This window comes from Pristis pectinata, chromosome 7 (genome assembly GCF_009764475.1).
Source record: "Pristis pectinata isolate sPriPec2 chromosome 7, sPriPec2.1.pri, whole genome shotgun sequence".
Taxonomy (NCBI): domain Eukaryota; kingdom Metazoa; phylum Chordata; class Chondrichthyes; order Rhinopristiformes; family Pristidae; genus Pristis; species Pristis pectinata.
The window spans coordinates 22771312-22790821 of NC_067411.1; the positions used below are offsets into that span (position 1 = coordinate 22771312).

Sequence of the window (19510 nt, forward strand, 5' to 3'; positions counted from 1 at the left end):
AGATTAGAATGAATCTGGTTCTAATCTAAACTACATTTATCCAAGCAGAATTTTGTTTACGAGATAAACCCTGCAAAAAGATCTAATTTCCTGTGTATCAAAGGTTGCATTTATATCAAACTGCAGAATGCAAATTTTCCAAAACATGTCAGTACCTTCCAGTTAACTCTAGTGCAAACGTTGTTCAGTGTTGAGTAGCATAGTCACTAAAATATTTATCAGTGAATCAATACCTTATCTCCAGCCCCTTTGAGAGAATTTTGTGGATAATCTGCAAGTGGAAGCAGAGATGAAATTCCAGGTGAAGGTACCGAATTCCTGTGGTCAACTAGAAAAGGCACTGATCTGCCAGATGGCTGGGAAGATGGCGACTGAAACCGCTGGCGCTTAACTTCATAAGGACTACTCTGGTCATCGCTCCTTCGTCTGTAATTCAAATTAGATTTCTTGTGCATTAGATTATCAAAGTTGACATTTAACATTAAATCTATACCAATGAAATTCATAATTCCACTAGTATTGATAGGAAGGCCAGAAAGTGTAATACTTCAGATGTATGAAATTTAACTTGAAACCAGTGAATAATGTTCATGTTCCATTGTGTTTATCACCAGCTTGAACATTCAAATTAAGCACAAATTTCAAAAGTGGATACAAGAAATCTAAAGGTTATTTCCCTTTTATGCCACTGAAAATTACAGCACATACCACATGGTTTTTCATCACTATTGTAACTGCAGCATACAAGCTGTTTTGCAAAAAAAAAATCATAACAGAACATACCAAAACCTCACACTGCACTGCCCCCATATACTAACTCTTTTCCCCTCCAGTGTTTTTTTTAAAAAAGTTGCCAACAATTCATCTGATGATTAATTCATCATCTTGCCACACTTGGCTGGCAACAGATGTGTGTATGATATAGAACAGTCTAATTTGTATTAAATTTTAATAGCAGATACACCCAGGTTTAGTTGATAAACTGAAAAGCTGGTCACAGTTTTTATTTACACGAGGACACTTGTATTATCATATACATGCAGGATGATAAAGAACAGATCAGCTACATCTAATTTCCAGCTATTAATCCTTGTAATGTTACTTTAAGAGCACATCCATATACATTGTAAGATACAATAATGGTCTCTATCTCTGCTAACCTTTCTGATAATGAGTTCAAAGCCACCACACACTGAGTGATTTTGTTTTCCCTTCTCAACTCTGCTTTAGCACTTCCTTTTTAATACTTAAAATTCTTTAATACTTAATTTAAATTCTTGAGGTTATAAACATCCCACTAATGCTTTTACATCCGTCCTTCAATATGGTGAACACAGGCACAGAGAGTGGTAGTCATGACCCAAATAGTGTTTAATAACAGCTTGAGTAGAAACTGCTGGCTCTTGTAGCCTATGGCTCTTTCAGTGAAGAAAAGTATCCAGTTTGTTTTTCCTAGCCAACTTACCAACCCACCATACCACTTTCAGATATCTGTAGACATACACTCCAAGATCCCTTAATTCCTCAACACTTTTCAGTATCCTTTCATTCATTATGAATTATCTTGCCTCGTTTGCCTTCCCATCCTGCATCTGTTACACCACTGGCCTTCCTATTGATAGGAGACCCGATTATTGTAATATTCTAGTAACCTAAAGTTTCTTTTTTATCATCAACTACACCACCAATTTCTGCGTCATTTGCAAACTTCCTGATAACTCCCATACACACAACCCTAAATCGCCAATACAGGCACCACCTAAAGCATAGAACAGCAACTGCTTTCCAGTTACAAAATCACCCATCAATTACTAGCAGCTTAAAAAAGGCTATCAGCAGGAAAGAACTTTATTAATATCACCCCAGAAGCACTTGCAAGAAGAAGACGTAGTTTAAAAAGGCTGTAAGCCATAGCAGAGTGGCCATTTTGAGAGCAGCTGGTTTGAGGTCAAAGTGCTGTGCTTGATGTCCAAGTGCAGAGGTCTTGACAAGTGAGGTTTCAGCAAGGAGGGCAAGTGATGACAAGGTACAGTAAGTCAAGGTAAGGTCTTTCCTTTTTCTTTCTTTTCAGCCAGTACTAACTTCAGAGGTAGAAACTGGCAGTCAGTAGAGTTGAAGCTCGTCCTGTGAAATGTGGGAAATCAGGGAGAAGTCAAGTGCCCCTGACAACTACATTTGCAGGAAGCATGTCCAGCTGTGGCTCTTTTCAGACCACACAAATCGGCTGGAGAAGCAGCTGGACTCACCGAGGAGCATACAAGAGGCAAAGTGTTATAGATAGGAGTTTCAAGGAGGTGGTCACACTGCAAGTTCAGCTAGATGGGCGACCACCAGGAGAGGAAGGCAAGTAGTTCAGGAATACCCTGTGGATACTGCTTGGGCTTGGGGGGGGGGGGGGGGGGGGGGGGGGTGGGGGGGGGGGGGGGGGGGGGGGGGGGGGGGGGGGGGGGGGGGGGGGGGGGGGGGGGGGGGGATGGAGTGGAATGGCCTCTCAGGCGAAAGCAACAGCAGCAGCCCAATCAGGGGCACCACGAATGGCTCAGTTGTACAGCAGGAAAGCTCAAAGTCTAGGCAAGCGGTAGTGATAAGGAACACTATAGTATGGACACTTCTGTAGCCTCCCTGGTGCCAGGGTCAAGAATGTCTCTGGGTGGGCACAGGACATTTTGAAAAGGGAGGGTGAGCAATGAGATGTCATGGTCCATATTGGTACCAACGACATAAGCAGGAAGAGAAAGGTGGCCCAGACTAGTGAAGGCTTTAAAAAGCGAGGTAGGAAGAGTTCAGGGCCAGCATGTTCCTATTAGACTGAAGAGCAAGGCCAGCAATATTAGGGAACCTTAGCTGACAGGGATATTAAGGGTCTGGTCAGGAAGAGGCATACATCAGGTGTAGGCAGCTGGGATCACGCAAGTCCCTTGAGAAGTATGAGGGATGTAGGGGTACACTGAAGGAGGAAATTAAGATTGCAAAAAAAAAGGGCACATGAGATATCCCTGGCAGACAGATAAAGGATAATCTGAAAAGATTCTATGTATATTAGGGTAAAAGGGTAGCTAGGGCAAGAGAGTAGGTCCCCCCTAAGGACATGGGCTAGATTTTAAATGAACACTTCTCATCTGTATTTAGTGTGGAAGAGAACATGGAAGCTACTGAGTTCAGAGAGGAAACAGTGATATGCTAGAGGCATAACAACTTTACAAAGGAGGAGTGTTGGGGGTCTTGAAACGCATAAAGATGAATAAATTGTGGGGCCTGACCAGATGTGCCCTAGGATGTCATGGGAAGCAAGAGAGGAGATTGCTGAGGCATTGGCAGAAATTATATCTTCATTAGCCACAGGTGAGGTAACAAAAACACTGGAGGATAGCTAATATTCTGCCTTTATTTAAGAAAGGCAGCAGGGATAAGCTGGGATCTACAGGCTCATGAGCCTTAAGTCAATGGTGGGAAAGATATTAGAAGGGATTCTAAGGGACAGGATTTGTTTGCATTTGGAAAGACAAGGACTAATTAGGGATAGTCAACATTGGCTTTGTGGTGGAAAATCATGTCTCACAAATTTGACAAGAGTTTTTGTTTGAAGAGGTGATCAATAAGATTTACGAGGACAGGGTGGTGGACATCACCTGGTTTTTGACAAGGTCCCCACATGGTAGGCTGCTCCAGGTTAGAACACACAAGATTCAGGATGAGCTAACGAACGGGATGCAAAAGTGGCTTGGTGGTAGGAGTCAAAGAGTGTATGGAGAGTTGCTTATCACATTGGAAGCCTGTGACCAATGATATGCTACAGGGACTGGTGCCGGGTCCTTTGTTGTTTGTCGCATATATAATGATTTGGATGAGAATGTAGGTGGCATGATTAGTAAGTATGCAGATGACACAACAATTGGTGGTAAAGTGGTCAGTAAAGATGGTTGTCTAAGGTTACAACAGGATATAAATCAACTGGCAAAGTGAGACAGGGAATGGCAGATGGAATTTAACTCAGACAAGTGCAAAGTCATGCATTTTGGAAGTTAAACCAGGCCAGGACAAGAACAGTGAATGGCAGGGCCCTAAAGATTGTTGTTGAACTGAAACACCTTGGGGTACAAGTACATAGGCTCTCTGAAATTGGCAACATGATAGACAGGGTAGTGATGAAGGTATAGGACATATTTGCCTCATCAACCAAGGCAATGAGTATAAGAGTTGGTGCAAAACGTTGATTAGGCCACACTTGGAGTATTGTGTGCAGTTCTGGTTGCCACACTATAGGAGGGGTGTGATTAACTTAGAGAGGGTGCAGAAAAGATTCACAAGGATGTTACCTGGATTGGAGGGCTTATCAGAAAAAATTGAATAGCTGGGTCTGTTTTCTCTGAAGTGAAGGAGGCTGAGAGGTGACATAATTCAGGTATATAAAATTATAACAAGGCATAGATAGCCCAGAGTCTGTTTCCATGGTAAGGGGGTCTAAAACTAGAGGGCATAGGTTCAAGGCAAAGGGGACAGGAAGCTTAAAGGGGACCAGAGGGGTAAATTTTTCCACTTGAAGAGTAGTTGGTATATGGAATGAGCTGCCAGAAAGAGATGGTGTGAGGCAGGAACAGTAACAACATTTAAGGCATCTGAATAGGTACTTGAATGAGCAGGGTATAGAAGGATATGGAATTAATGCAGGAAAGTGGGATTAGTACAGATAGGCATGATGGTCGGCATAGCGGTGAGCCAGAGGGCCCGTCTCTGTGCTGTTCAAACTCTACGACTATTACTTTTTTTCCCTTCTACATAGAGTCGATTTTGTTCAGTCACCCAAAGCATATAGTTTTTACATTATTGAATCCAACTTTAGTTATCTGACCAATCCATCACGAGACCTTGTTTAATACTTGTTGAAATCTACATAGAATACATCAGATGCACCAATCACAGCAATCCTTTTCTATTTATATATTTTTTTATTCTTTTTTATGTTATCCTACTTTCCTTAACTATTCAAAATATTCATGAGCCAGTACATCAAACTCATTCTGATGGAAGATCATTGCCCTGAAATGTTAACACTGTTTCCCAAACTTCATAGACGCTTCCTGAACTGCCGAGTATTCCCACATGTTCTAATTCACATAGTCAAACGTTACCTTCCACCCAAGAAATGCATGCTACTTTCCTTAATTCATACCTTCAAATAGCAATATCATCCCAATAAAAAAAAATCTGTGGCCAAGATTAAGCTACCCTGCCCTTCTTTGAAACATTGGTACATTAGCTGTACTCTCATCCTCTGGCACCATATTAGCAGGCAAGAGAAAGTGAAAAAGAATAGAAAAACATCCACTATTTCCTTTCTCTGTTTTTGTAACATCCTGGGATAGACTTCACCCAGGCTTAGTGATTTATCTACTCTCAAGATTCTTAGCTCTTTAACGTGCTTTTTTTTCCCCACTATCTGGTTCACTAACCCACAGCCGCCACCCCCTAGGGTACAAAATCTACCATCCTTACCTGTACGCTATCTATTTATTAAACTGTTAACTAAATGTACAGAAATAAGCTTTATTTATCTTGGATCCTGACAAAATAGATAAACCTTCACCCATTAGTTCTGTCCCTTACAATGACCTTACTTTTAGATTTTTTTTTAAAAACTCCTTCTCTGATGCTTCAGTTCCCTTACTTCCAGACTCTCAGACGTACCCTAAGGAATTTACCATAATACTCTACTACTCTGATCCCAACTCTCCCAGATCCACAATCCTTTATTATCAAATTCATCATCATTGCAATGGGCTATACTTATCACCAAGTGTTATTTTTTTTAAATTCATAAGATACAGACGGAACAAGACTTACTTCCTGCCAAGATTACTGGGCAGGAGCCGGTGAAAAGGGCAGGACACACATTACTGAAGGGCCATACCCGTGGTGATTGTGGAGCAACTACTCCTGCCAGGATAGTACCAGAAAGGCTGCAAATAAATAATTTTTAAAAATTAGATAAAGTTACTCACATTTGTTTACAGATTTTAAGAAATGTCTTGAAATCAGAGAAATAGTCAAGGGCCATGTTTTCTCTACGCTAACTAACCTAGCTGTTCTAAGGGAAGTGCATGCAATATAGTTCACTGCAGCAACATTAAGAGGCCAGATAAGGCTGTCTACCTGATCATATGGATATTAATGCAAAGGTGGAAATTAAAAACAAATTCATACGTCCAAAATACTGAAAAATTTCAGGGGTAGAACTCATTGTTTTAACATTTAATTTATTGACTTCATTCCATGCATGAATTAAAGGGGTACAGTAATTGGGCATGGAAATGGAGTTGAGGTGGATAAAATCAGCCTTGATGGTCTAATTTCAGAGCTGTCTCCAGGGGCTTACTTAGCCAACACCTTTTAGTTCTTATCTTGAACACCTGCAGCTACAGTGCAACAAAGAGAAAATGAATGCTTAAGGTAGTAAACAAGTGCCAATCAAGCAGAATATTTTGCCCTGGATGGTGTCAAGTTTCTTGTGTGTAATTTGAGCTGCACTCATCCAGACAAGTAGATGGTACTCCATTGTGTTCTTGATTTGAGCCTTGTGCATATTGTAAGGGCCTAGGGTAGCAAGCTGACCTACCCACCACATAACTCAGAATCTCTGATCGACTTGTGTAGCTACAGTACTAATGTACACTACAGTCCACTTGGATTTCTGGTCAATTGTGACCACCACACAGTGGGGGATTTATGATGATATCACCATAAAAGATCAACAGTTAAAGTCTTTCCTGTCAGAGATGGTTATAGCCAGGCACTTTCGTGGTACAAACATCACTTGCCACTTGTCAAGTCAAGCTGGAATGGTATCTGTAGGGATGAACAGTCTCATTTGCTGAGTTGCCACCACTGAAATTAAATATTGTTCAATTATCAGCAAACTTCCCCAATTCTGATCATATGAAAGGTCAATGAAGTAGAAGATGGTTGGGCATAAGAGAGTGCCCTGTTGAACTCCTACAGCCACATCTTGTCACTGGGGCAACAGATCTTCAACAACTATAACCATCTTCTTTTAGCAAAGTTTAAGTGGTTTCCCCTGAAATCCATCGATTTCAGTTGTACCAGGGCTTCTTGATTCCATAGTCAGTGAAATGCTGCCTTTACATCAAGGGCAGTTACTCTCATCTCATTTCTGCAATTTAGCTTGAACAAAGGCAGTGATGAGGTCTGGAAGCAACCAGTGCTGGTGAATCCCAAACTGAAAATTAATGAGCAGATTATTGATGAACAGCTTCAGCAACACTTTTTATCACAAGGCTAATTTGGCTACAATTAACCATATTGGATTTGATCTGCTTTTTGTAAATAGGGCTTTGCTGGGTACATGACAATGCTCTAATTATATTCTAATAGCTTATCTAAGGGATAAACTAGGAATGTTTCCACATCTAGTACTTTCAGATGTATTTTGATATCATGTGGAGAGAATCAAACTGGCTGGAAATTGGCTTCTGTGATGGTGGGCATCCCAGAAGGAAGTCAAGACATGCAATCAGCATGTCTGTCTGAACATGGTTGTGAACACTTTAGCCTTGTCATTAGCAATGACATGCTAGGCCCCACTATTGTTATGGATTGGGATCTTCTTGGAGCCTACCCTTCCCATTGGCTGTTTAATTATTCACCACCATTCATGAGTAGATGCAGCAGGACTGCAGAACTTCTGTTGTGGGATAGCTCCATTGACTGCATGTTGTTATTGCTGTTTACTACATAGGAGCCCTGCGTTGCAGCCTCGTTAGGTTGGCGCTTCATTTTCTAGTCTGCTTGACACTACTCCCAACATGTCCTTCAGTACTCTTCATTGAACTAGAGACCATCTATTGATTTGATTATAATTTCAGTGAGGGATGTGTCATACCATTAAGTTTCAAATTGTACTGTGCATTTCTGCTGCTGATGATGATTCACAATGCTTCGTGGATGCCCTGTTTTGAGCTGCCTGATCTGCTCAAATTTTAACCCAGTTAGAACAGTGGTAGTACCATCAAGCACAGCAGAGGGTATCCTCCATGTGAAGATAGGAATTTCTCTCTGCAAAGATTGTGCAATGATCACTCCTATGTGTCAAATATAATGGATCTGCAGCAGGTAGATTAGTAAGGCAACATCAAGTAGGTTTATCACCCATGTTGGTTCACTCACCACCTGCCATTAACAATGATGGGTACCAGATTTGCAAATTCAATTATATGAGATTTTGACAGAGTAGACATTATAAGAACATATCCATTTGTCCTGAAGAGCACTACCGGAACGCATCGATACGAGGTCAGAAAGCCAAAAGGAAATTCAGAAACAAAAATCTGCACCTGGAAAGTGGTGAGAATTAACCAGCATTTTGCTGTCCTTCTAAGGAAGGTTATCTATGCATATGGAGGAGGAGGGAACAGACTAGCATGCTCACAGAACAAAACGAGGAAAGACAAAAAGAGGCTAAAACACCTACGTGGAATGACTTTACTGAGTGGCTTGTTTCTGTCCTGTACATTCTAATTCTACATAAATTATAATGGGAATATTAAATGCAACTCTTTAACCAGAAGTGCTTTTAGATCGGCAGAGAATCACATTAACTAACCTCCCTTTCATAAATTAGAATATTGCTAATCTGTATGTGACAGGAAACAGCTTAGTTCAAGGCAGAAACTGATTATTTAATCAGTTATTATTTCAATCAACACTGGATTTTACTCCAGTGTACCTGCATTAACCAAATAAAATGAGTCATTATTTTCAAAACTGTCCAGCTGATAGATGCACTCTCAAAATGAGTCACAGTTCAGTCAAAAAAATCATCCAAATGACTGAACAATAATTTGAACATTTTGATTACCAACAGAATTTGTGATTTCCGATATAACCTGTTGTCACTGTACTAAAGAATTTAAACTAAAATACAAACAAAATAATATAATACAATAAGGGAATTAAAATGTGTGCACCGGCTATTAATATATGAGAAGATCCATCAGTGGAATCCTGCTGCACTCACGTTGCATTCCTGAAGTTGTGAACATTAATAAACTGTTGCTGTGAAAGGAGGGCAGGAGAGAAGGGTGGACGACCCAGATTGGAATTAGGGAACATGCTCTCCTTTTTTTGAAGTGAACATTTAATCCTTCACCTAGAAAAAAAAACAAAATACACATTGTGAAAAAAAACAAAAATCACTGAATTCACAATTAATGTAATATCATGTCAGATAAAGCATTATATAGCACACTGGAGATTTTAGAAAGGGGGAAGAAAGCAAAAAAAAACAAATCACAAGGCAGTGTGCCTTAGTTAGGCAAGGATAAATGATTCACTTCTTGAAAAATGACACAAAACTACAAATCATTTGTAGTTCAAAGAATTTAAAAAAGATACAAAGTGAAATCTGGCAATACCTGGAAACAGATTCTGATACTAAAATGATATGCTGAGGCACAGAAAGAGATTGGAACTTTGTGAGAACATGGTATTTAGTGGGAATTCAAAAGACTGTAATTTCAAAAGTCTAAATAAGTCAGACTTGGTCAGAAATGTCAAGAGTACTTGAGAATTAAATCCACAAGATAATAAAAGATTTCAGGAGAAAGATTGCTGTCTGGGAGCAGAGGGAACATTGTTTCCCATGCAAGACAAAAACCTGGATCACAGACCAGATGTGTGATTAAGAACATAAGAAATGCAAGCTAGATTAACATATCTGCATTTATTCCTTCATTCCATAAGATAATAACTGATCTTTGACCTCATTGCCACTTTCCTGTACAAATCCTACATCCTTTGATTCCCACTTCAAAACTTTATATTGAAATTTTAAATTAGGACTACCCAGAATGACTACTCACCACCAATTACAGCTTGAACTTGAAGTTACAAACAGAAACCTATTGGTGTTGACAAAAGCCATAACGGGTGGCTTCAGTTTCACAAAGTAACTGCTGAATTGTATTCATAAGAGATTCAGATCAATAACTTTCTGAAGGCAAGAAACAGGGGACCAGCAAAAAGCAAATGGTACAGAAATGAATCCATGGTAAATGTTGAGCTCAATAATGACTTAGGAGAAACAAATTGCCAAGAAAGAATACCAGAGCAAGCTAGAGGTTCATTTCAATCAGGCAGATGCCAGGCAACTGTGACAGGGCCTGAATACCATCACGGGATCTGGCAATGACACATCTCTACCAGATGAGCTCAATGCCTTCTATGTCCGCTTTGAGCAGACAAAGTTCCACCAAGGCACGTTCCCTAACCCCCATCCCCTGCTGACTCTTAGCAGCAGAAGTCATATCTGCTTTCACAAGGATAAACTCTCAGAAAGTGTTCAGTCCATATGGAATCCCTGGACAGGTTGTGAAACAGTGCATCAATCAGCTGGCCATCATCTTTGCTGATATCTTCAACCTCTCACTTCAACAGTCTACTTTCCCATCTGCTTCAAGGAAACCTCCATCATTCCAGTCCCCAAGAAAAGTAGTGTCCTGTCTCAATGACTACTGACCAGTAGCTCTAACATCAACCATAGTGTCTTTGAGAGACTGGTAATAGCCCACATCAGTGCCAATCTTCCAAAGAATCTAGACCCCTTGCAATAGGCATACAGGCAAAATAGGACGACAGAAGATGCCATCTCCCTTGCACTACATTCAGCTCTGGATCACCTTGACAAATATGAACACATATGTCAGGATGTTAGTCATAGATTACAACTCAACCTTCAACATCATGAAACCAAATAAGCTCATCTCTAAACTCTTGCACCTTGGCCACGGGGCTCCCCCATCTGCAGCTGACTTCTAGACTTCCTGACCGGCAGACCTCAGTCGCTTAGAATTGGTCATAAAATTTCATCCACCCTGACCCTCAACACTGGTCAGAGTTACATGCTCAGTCCCCTGTTCTATTCTCTGTATGCCCATGACCACGTGGCCAGATAAAGTGCCAACTCAATCTTCAAGTTCACCAATGATACCACTATCATAGGCCTGAACAACAACAATGATGAGATGGAGTACAGGAAAGAGATTGTGAACCTTGTGTTTTGATGTCAGAACAACATCATGGCCCTTAACAGCAGCAAGATGAAAGAAATAGTTGTTGACCTAAGGAAACAGGGGAGTGAACATAACCCTATCCTCATCAACGGAGCTGTAGAGATAGTCGACAGCTTCAAGTTCTTTGGCATCCATATCACCAGCAACCTCACCTGGTCCTTCCACATTGATGTGGTGGTGATCTAGAAAGCACATCAGCATATGTACTTTCTTAGGTGTCTGAGAAGATTTGGCTTGTCTAAATGCTTGTCCAGATGCACTATAGAAAGTATCCTGAAGGTTTGCATCTCAGCCTGGTATTTCAACTGCTCTGCCCTGGACCGACAGAACCTCCAGAGAGTGGTAAACACTGCCCCATCCATCACAGGCTCATCACTTCCTTCCATCCAGTCCGTCTTCACAGCACATTGCTTTAAGAAGGCTAATAGTATCATCAAGGATGCCTGCTACCCTGGCCATTCCCTCCTCTCTTTTGGGAGAAGATACAGGAACTTAAAAGCCCAGACAACCAGACTCAAGAACAACTTCTTCCCCAATACTATCAGACTTCTGAACCAATTATCTCTTTCACACCCCTTTCCCACTGGTGCTGCATGTTCTCAGACACTTAATTCTACCTCAGTTATTAAATCCATTATTGTCACTTTTGCATTTCTTTTTGCACTACAATCTTTGCACCATTCTGTTGTTTTGCACATATCGTTGTATTTATTATAAATGTATACTGTTTACTCTGTGAGCGTCACATGAGCAAGGAATTTCATTGCCGCATACATTGGGTGCAATAAACTAAATTGAATCTGAATCTGTTTAATTGAGATGTTAGGACTTTTATTGCAATACTGCCACCAAATACGAAGTTTCCAGTAACTTACATAAAGGGCAAAAGTATTTTTCTTAAATATAAAACACTGAAAAGGATGCTTCCCCTCATGGAAGAATCAAGAACTATGAGACATAGAAAAAGGGGTTCTTCATTTAAGACAGGAGATGAAGAGGAATTTCTTCTTGCAAAGCCATGAACCTTTGGAATTCTCTACTCCAGAGTTGTGAAGGTTGGACCAATTTGAGATAGATATTTGCTTCTTAGGGGAATTGAGGATTATGGGGGAAGAGACACAGAAATGGAGCCAAGGCAAAGATCAGATCAGACAATCTTTTTGAAGGGCACAACAGGCTCAAGTGGCATACCCCTTCCCCTACTTATGTTCTTATGGACACCTTATCCTGAATATTGTCAAGAATCTCAAGTGTTGAGAAGTATTCCATCGTCCTTCTGAGGGGTTTCCTGGGTGATGGTAGGCATCATGGAGTCAGGAGGCAAAAGACTCACCACAAAACAGCTAAACAGTAACCTGATGTTTCATTACAAGTTTAATATTACACATTGGGTTGCTGACTGCAACAACAGTATCAATAACAAAGGTGGGGACCAAGATTTATCATATATTCTACAATAATTCATTTAACTCATTCATCACTTATGATCTGGCATTAGCACAGGCACAAATACCAGAAGAATGCACATTATCAACCCTGCAGATGTCAAGGGGTCCAGGATGCTGCAAATGGCTTCTCAAAGGCAACGTGCAGAGATATGGCTAGCAGTTGGTGATTAACTTGCTGCAGAGATGGGGGACAGTCAAAGGTGTGCATTTTGCAGCAGTTTGATCAAATGGTAGAAAAAGTCAAATACATTGTATAAGTAAAGGATATCAGTGACTCTTTAATGGTTACTTGATACCAGACTTTTTTTTTAGAAAAATGTTCATTTAAAATTCTTGATAGCCAAAACAGGATTTAAATTTTAATTACTTCCGACAGTCCCTTGGGGTGGAGATCGACTTGCTTTGGCTCCAATTATGTGAGTTCTGAGGTAGCTGCTGAGGCCAATGTGGCCTGTAGACTCTGTTGCAGGAGGTGCTTGACAGGATGGAAAGGTAGCTTGGGAGGTGTTGCACTCTTCCTGATGTATGAAACCAAGGTGCTCACTGCCATCTCAAATGCTCCTATTCCAGATTATCTGCAAGAAGAAATTCCTCTTCAGCTCTTGTCTTAAACAGAGAACCTCTTTTTCTATGTCTTCTTGTTCTAGATTCTTCCATGAGGGAAAGCTTCCTCTTAAGTGTTTTATATTTAAAAAGAATACTCTTGCTGAAAATGGAATGGGAACCTTCCCATGGAAATTCCCATGAGTTGGTGATGTTACACTTATTCAAGGAGAATCTTTTCATGAATCTTTTCCTCTGTCCACCTGGTATTCTCTTGCCATGACAGAGCTCAGAAGAGTGTTCATCTTGGGAATCTAATGTCAGGCAAAGTGGCCTGGCCATCAGAACCACAAGAAACTGCAGAGAGTTGTGGACACAGCTCAGCACATCACGGAAATCAGCCTCCTCTCCATGGAGTCTGTCTATACTTCTCACTGTCTTGGTAAAGCAGCCAGAATAATCAAAAGACTCCACCCATCCCCAACATTCTTTCTTTTCCCCTCTCCCATCAGGCAGAAGATACAAAAGCCTGAAAGCACACACCACCCAGCTCAAGGACAGCTTCCATCCTGTTGTTAAGACTATTGAATAGTTCTCTAGTATGATAAAATGGACTCTTGACCTCATAATCCACCTCATTATGACCTTGCACCTTATTTGTCTACCTGCACTGCACTTTCTCTGTAACCATAACACTTTATTCTGCGTTCTGTATTGTTTTACCTTGTACTACCTCAATGCACTGTTTAATGAATTGATCTGTATGAAGGGTATGCAAGACAAGTTTTTCCACTGTATCTTGGTACAAGTGACAATAATAAATCAATTCCAATTCCATTACTATTCTAGTGACACAACCTAGCAAGTTCACTCCCAGAAAAACTTGGTAGCTAATCAGCACCAGCAATGTTTAACAATCAGTAGTGAAACTGAAACCATCTAACTTAAAGCTAAGACTTGCAATATGCTAGAAATCTGATGCAAAACAAGTAAATGCTGCAAAAACTCACCAAGATCTTTGCATGGAAGACACGTGGCAGATGCCCTACTTTACAACAACAAACACTGAACTAGATCTTCCTGGTCCAGTCCCAATGCCTGCAACATGTCCCACCTTCTTGTCATGCTCAAACTTACCTGGTTCAGTGCAGAAGCCAACCAGGCCAGACCAAGTCATCTGGAGGCAGGTCATGAATATTGACAATCTCTGGCAGCAGAGTAAGTAATCCCTGCCCCCGAAGTTGACTTAAAGCTGTGACAACCATCATAGAAAAAGATGAGGCAACAAACAAGAGGGTTCAATTCTAAAAGGAACAGAAAGATTTGGAGACATAAATCATTAAAAATGGCAGGGCAGGTTAAAAGAGGAATCTGGGCTACATATAGAGCTATAAAGTCCAAGAACAAGGACATCAAGATGAACCTTTATGAAATGCTGAACTAACCACATTGGAGTATTATATCCAATTCTGGGCATGGAATTAGGAGAGATTTGAAAGCCTTAGGGAGGTTGCAAGAATTTACCAAAATGATTCCTGGAAATGGATTGGAGCAGCTGGAATTGTTGGTCAAGAAGGGACCAGTTTAAAAACCATGAAGTTGTGAGAGAGGGTGGTTGAGGCAGATTCATTCCAAAGGGAACAGAACACACAATAAAAAGGGAAGAAAAAATTATTGGGCTGCAAGCAAAGAGGCAAATGGAACCAGATGGTTCCAAACAGCCTCCTGCCATGCTGTAACCTTTTTGTGATAGAACTTTGTGTTAAATTTCATCTGCCATTCCACCAGTCTGCCTCTTCAAGCTTATCACACTGCCAAGTTTTGTATCATCTGCAAATTTTGAAGTAGTACTCTGTACACACATCCGCATTAAAAAAAAAACAATGCTCCCAGTACTGACCCTAGATAACACTCGTGGCTACTCTCCTCCAACCCAGATAACTTCATCACAACTTTGATTCCTGCCTGAAAGACAATTTCATGTCCCTTCACAACGTAAAAAACCCCTACATTTAAAAAAAGTTCTCAACTCCAGAATGATTACCAGAAGTTTCAACAAATTTTGAAATCTCCTCAAGAACATTACTTGTTTGCCAACAGCACATCTTTTACAGTGTTGTCATCCAAAAGTAGATTTCACAATTGTCTTACAAGTACACTGTGACACCCTGAAATTTAAACCTAGAATAATTATTTGTTTCTGACAATGAGAACATTCCCTCTTGTCATCTACCTGCACCGTATGGACTTCAACCTGCAAAATCAGTGATAACCTTGTCCATGGAATGGTCATCTGCCTGCAGATTTTTCTGACACTTTGTTGGTATCCTGAAGTGTTCCAGAATCCTCAACACCTTACGCAACCAGTAGGCACCACAGTGGTGACAGAGCCTAGTGAGTCACTGAATAAAACGTTCAGATGTATGCTCCGCCTCCTTATTTTAAGCAAAGGGGATACTTCTGTTTAATTGTTGAGGGGCGTCAGTGTCAGATCTGACCAAAGGTCACGGATCTCAAAGTCTCGCTCTGTTTCTCCTCATAGATGTTACCCGACCTACTAAATATTTCCTGCATGTTTTATTTTACTTCAGATTCCCACCGTCCGTAGTACTGTGTTTCTCTCTCTCTCTCTTATTTGGTTTTAAGGACCATTTGCCATGTTAGACTAATACCAGCCATTGTCGTCTTCCGGGAACACAGTGGGTGCACAAGCGAGGGTTGGGGGGGGGGGGGGGAAGAAGGTAGTTTACATCCGAAAACTACCGCGTTTAACAACTTTCTCAGTGAAGAGCGGTAGGGCCCGGGGTCGGGGGCCGACACGAACCTCCTTCCCACCTCCAGCAGTTCTCAGCCCACACAGACACCGGCTGCTCACAGGTACCTTAAACTTCGCCCTTTTTGTTTGGTTTTGTTTTTGTCGGACCGGTGCCGGTGACTTTTAAAACAAAATCTTAGTTTTTAAAAAAAACTTCCCATTTCCGAAAAAGAAAAGCCTGGCGAGCGCGCAGTGCCCGGCGACTGGCAACGAGGCCGCGCATCCTCCAACTCCCAGCCGGGGCCAGGCTGCGATGGTCACCACCCCCTCCCCCCCCAAACTTGTCCCTCACCATCTGACGCACTCTTCTTATTAAATCACTTGCCGGCCTTCTGTCCTCGTCCCTCTCCACAGGTTCATCTTTTCTTTAAAGTCAGGCCCATCGAGCTCCCTCAGCCCGTCTACTTCCGAGTCAGGGGTTAAATCGCCTTGTTTCCGGCTCGGCTGGAGGCGGCGAAGTCTGCGCCATGCCACTACCTGCCTCCCCGTTGCCTCATAGGGCATTGCTGAGCTGCTTTTACGCCTCAGAGACCAGCCAGTGTGGTTTGTTGAATATTTGCACATTTTAAAATGGGATGAAAGACAAAACATTTATTTTAAGTGGCTGCTGTTTAAAGAAAAAGCTGACGTTTTAAGACTTATGAACATTGAGATCTTCAGTGGTGATTTTGTGGAGCTTCTCTCTTCTATTGTGGGTAGTTGTGGCTGGGTATGATTCCTCGGAGCTTAAATTTTCTTAACCAACACGACAAGCGTTGGAAGAACTCAGCGGAGCAGGCAACGTCTATGTGGGGAAAATGGACTGTCCGTTTCCCTCCACGGATGCTGCCTGCCCCGCTGAGTACCTGCCCGCGCTTTTTATATTGCTCCAGATTTCAGAATCTGCAGTCTCTCTTGTATTTCTTAAACTACTCTCCTGTTCCGGAAGCCCATACACTTACAGGAGTTGGAGATTAAGAAATTACAATGTATACTTCGCTCAAAGTTCTCATATTTTTAAGAACTATGAAAAGACTTTGTAATACATTGTTGTATTAACCACATTGGTTACTTATTGACTGTCTACATTTCCCGCTGCCTTGAAAAAGCAGCCAACGTAATCAAAGACCCCTCCCAGCCCGGTCATGGTCATTCTCTTCCTCCTTCCATCGGGCAGAAGATACAAAAACTTGAAAACACGGACTACCAGGTTCAGGGATAGCTTATATCCCGCTGTCAGGTGACTCTTGAACCGACTTCTTCTATGATAAAAATGAACTCCTGATCTACATCGTTGTGGCCCTTGCGCCTTATTTGTCTACCTGCACTGCATTTTCTCTGTAACACTATATTCTGCATTCTTTTATTGCTTTTCCCTTTGTACTTCCTCACTGTACTTATGTTTGGAATGATCAGTATGAATGGCATGCAAAACAAAGTTCTCTATCTTGGTACATGTGACAATAAAGCAATTATTTAAGTGCTATTTGCATTGGTGAGAGATGTTTGACTGGACCTTCTATCCTGTTTATGTACTTGCCTTGCTAAACAGTATTATAGAGAAGGACTTGATGCTGCACTGAACAGCTGCCTCTTCTTTCCTTTCCCTAGCCCACCATGACCACACTCCATCTTGCCTTAATTCTGCACTGAATTTGCATCTTTCTTTACTTCCACTACAGTCTTCCTTTATGCTCTCTCTGAAACTGAAGATCCTCATCTCAAGAGCCAACTTCTACTCCTACCACCCAATTTTCCTACTGGGTGGGGCTGCTAACAAACTTTAATTGAACCACATGGGAAATTTCGATGGGAAATTGACTGTCCTATGCAAGAATGAATAATTATCTTCCCTTACAATTTTCCCAACCTGGAAACCTGACCTATATGATTTTGTGGTAAGCAGAGAGTGCTACCAGTTTCCCATAGATTGCAATAATAAATAATAACTTACTTTGCAGCTATTCTCCGAGGAACCACCAAGAGGAATTCTTTAGGGCAAGCTTACTACTTGCTCTGTTATCACAGTAGTTGGATATGGAGCATTTATTATGATTCTGTGAACGTATAGTATAAGGTGTACTTGTCTACCAGGTTGTCAGAGAACCATCACCTCCTCTGTGCATGCCTGCAAGCATGCATTGCAAGCTCTTGGACACAATAATGTTTCTTGGACCTCTATCATAGTCAGGACTACCTTGGACAATCCACGTTGACACCCTCTGCCTGATTCAACCTGAAGACTGCCAGAAGATGTTTGTACATCTCCAGCATTTGAGGGTGTCGGGGAAAACATAAGAAATATTAGCAGGAGCAGGCTGATCTTCCACGTAAGTACCATCTTCCAGCAATATCCCCATATCCCTTGATTTGGTTAATGCACAGAAATCTACTGATTTCTGTGTTGAATTAACATACTGATTGAGCCAAACAGGAAAGAGAATTCCAAAGAATCACCATCCTCTGAGTGAAGAAATTTCTCCTCATCTCAGCTCTAAATGGCCTTCACATTATTCTCAAACTGTGATCCCAGTCTTTGATTCCACAGTGAGTGGAAACGTCCTCCCTGTATGTAGTCTGTCAAACCCTTTTCATCACTTTTCATACTTCTAAAATCTAAAGAGCACAGAACCAGTTTACTCAATCTCTCCTTGCATGGCAGACTCGTCAGCCTCAGAATCAGTCTAGTAAATAACAACAGAAAATGTTGGAAACGCTCATCATGTCAGACAACATCTGTGGAAAGGGAATCAAAGTTAATGTTTCAGGTCCAAGACTCTTCATCGATTAACTCTGTTTCTTTTTCCACAGATGCTGCTCTGCTGAGTGTTTCCAGCATTCTCTGTTTTCGTAGATTTCCATCATCTGCTGTTTTATTGATTTTCACCAGGCTAGTAAATCTTCACTACACTCCCTCTGTGTTACTACATCCATTCTTGGATAAAGTGACCAAAATTTTACTTTAGGTGCAGTCTCACTAAGGTCCTGTAGACTTGCAATAAGTTGTCCTTACTCCTGTAAAGGCTAAGACACAATTTGCATTCCCAATCACTTGCTGAACCTGTGTGTTGGCCTTCAATGACTTGTGTACAAGCAAACTTAGGTCCTTTGAGTATCGAAGGATATTGCTGCCAGATTCTGTCTGTGGCAGGTGGTGAGCAAACCAATACAAAGGATAAACCTACCAGCCTTCACCAATCTACCTGTGACAGATGGATCTATCCCTGATAGCACTGGTAAAATGATCACCCTATGGTCCTTATGAAGATAAAGTCCACTGTGTTGTATAGCACTATAATCACAGAATATTTACACCACAGAACTAGACCATTTGGCACATAGTTGGTCTACCAGCACTAGTTATATATTAATTGCTATATATAAATGATCTGGATGAAAACGTAGATGGGGGGGCGGGGTTAGTAAGTTCACAGATGATACAAGGATTGGTGGTGTTGTGGATAGTGTAGAAGATTGCCAAAGGACACAGTGGGATATGGATCAGTTGCAGATATGGGTGGAGAAATGGCAGATGGAGTTTAATCTGGCCAAGTGTGAGATGTTGCACTTTGGGAGATCAAATGTAAAGGGACAGTACACAGTTTTAACGGCAGGACCCTTAACAGTGTTGATGTACAGAG

General features: G+C 41.3%; 1 long non-coding RNA gene across 1 annotated transcript; it reads right to left on the reverse strand.

Moving 5' to 3' along the window:
- Nucleotides 1-279: 279 nt before the first annotated feature.
- Nucleotides 280-16294, reverse strand: LOC127572961 (uncharacterized). The gene is made up of 4 exons (XR_007956716.1): nucleotides 16183-16294; nucleotides 9032-9163; nucleotides 5842-5957; nucleotides 280-426 (listed from the first exon to the last, which is right to left on the reverse strand). It is a non-coding gene; the product is annotated as an uncharacterized LOC127572961 (long non-coding RNA).
- Nucleotides 16295-19510: the final 3216 nt, after the last annotated feature.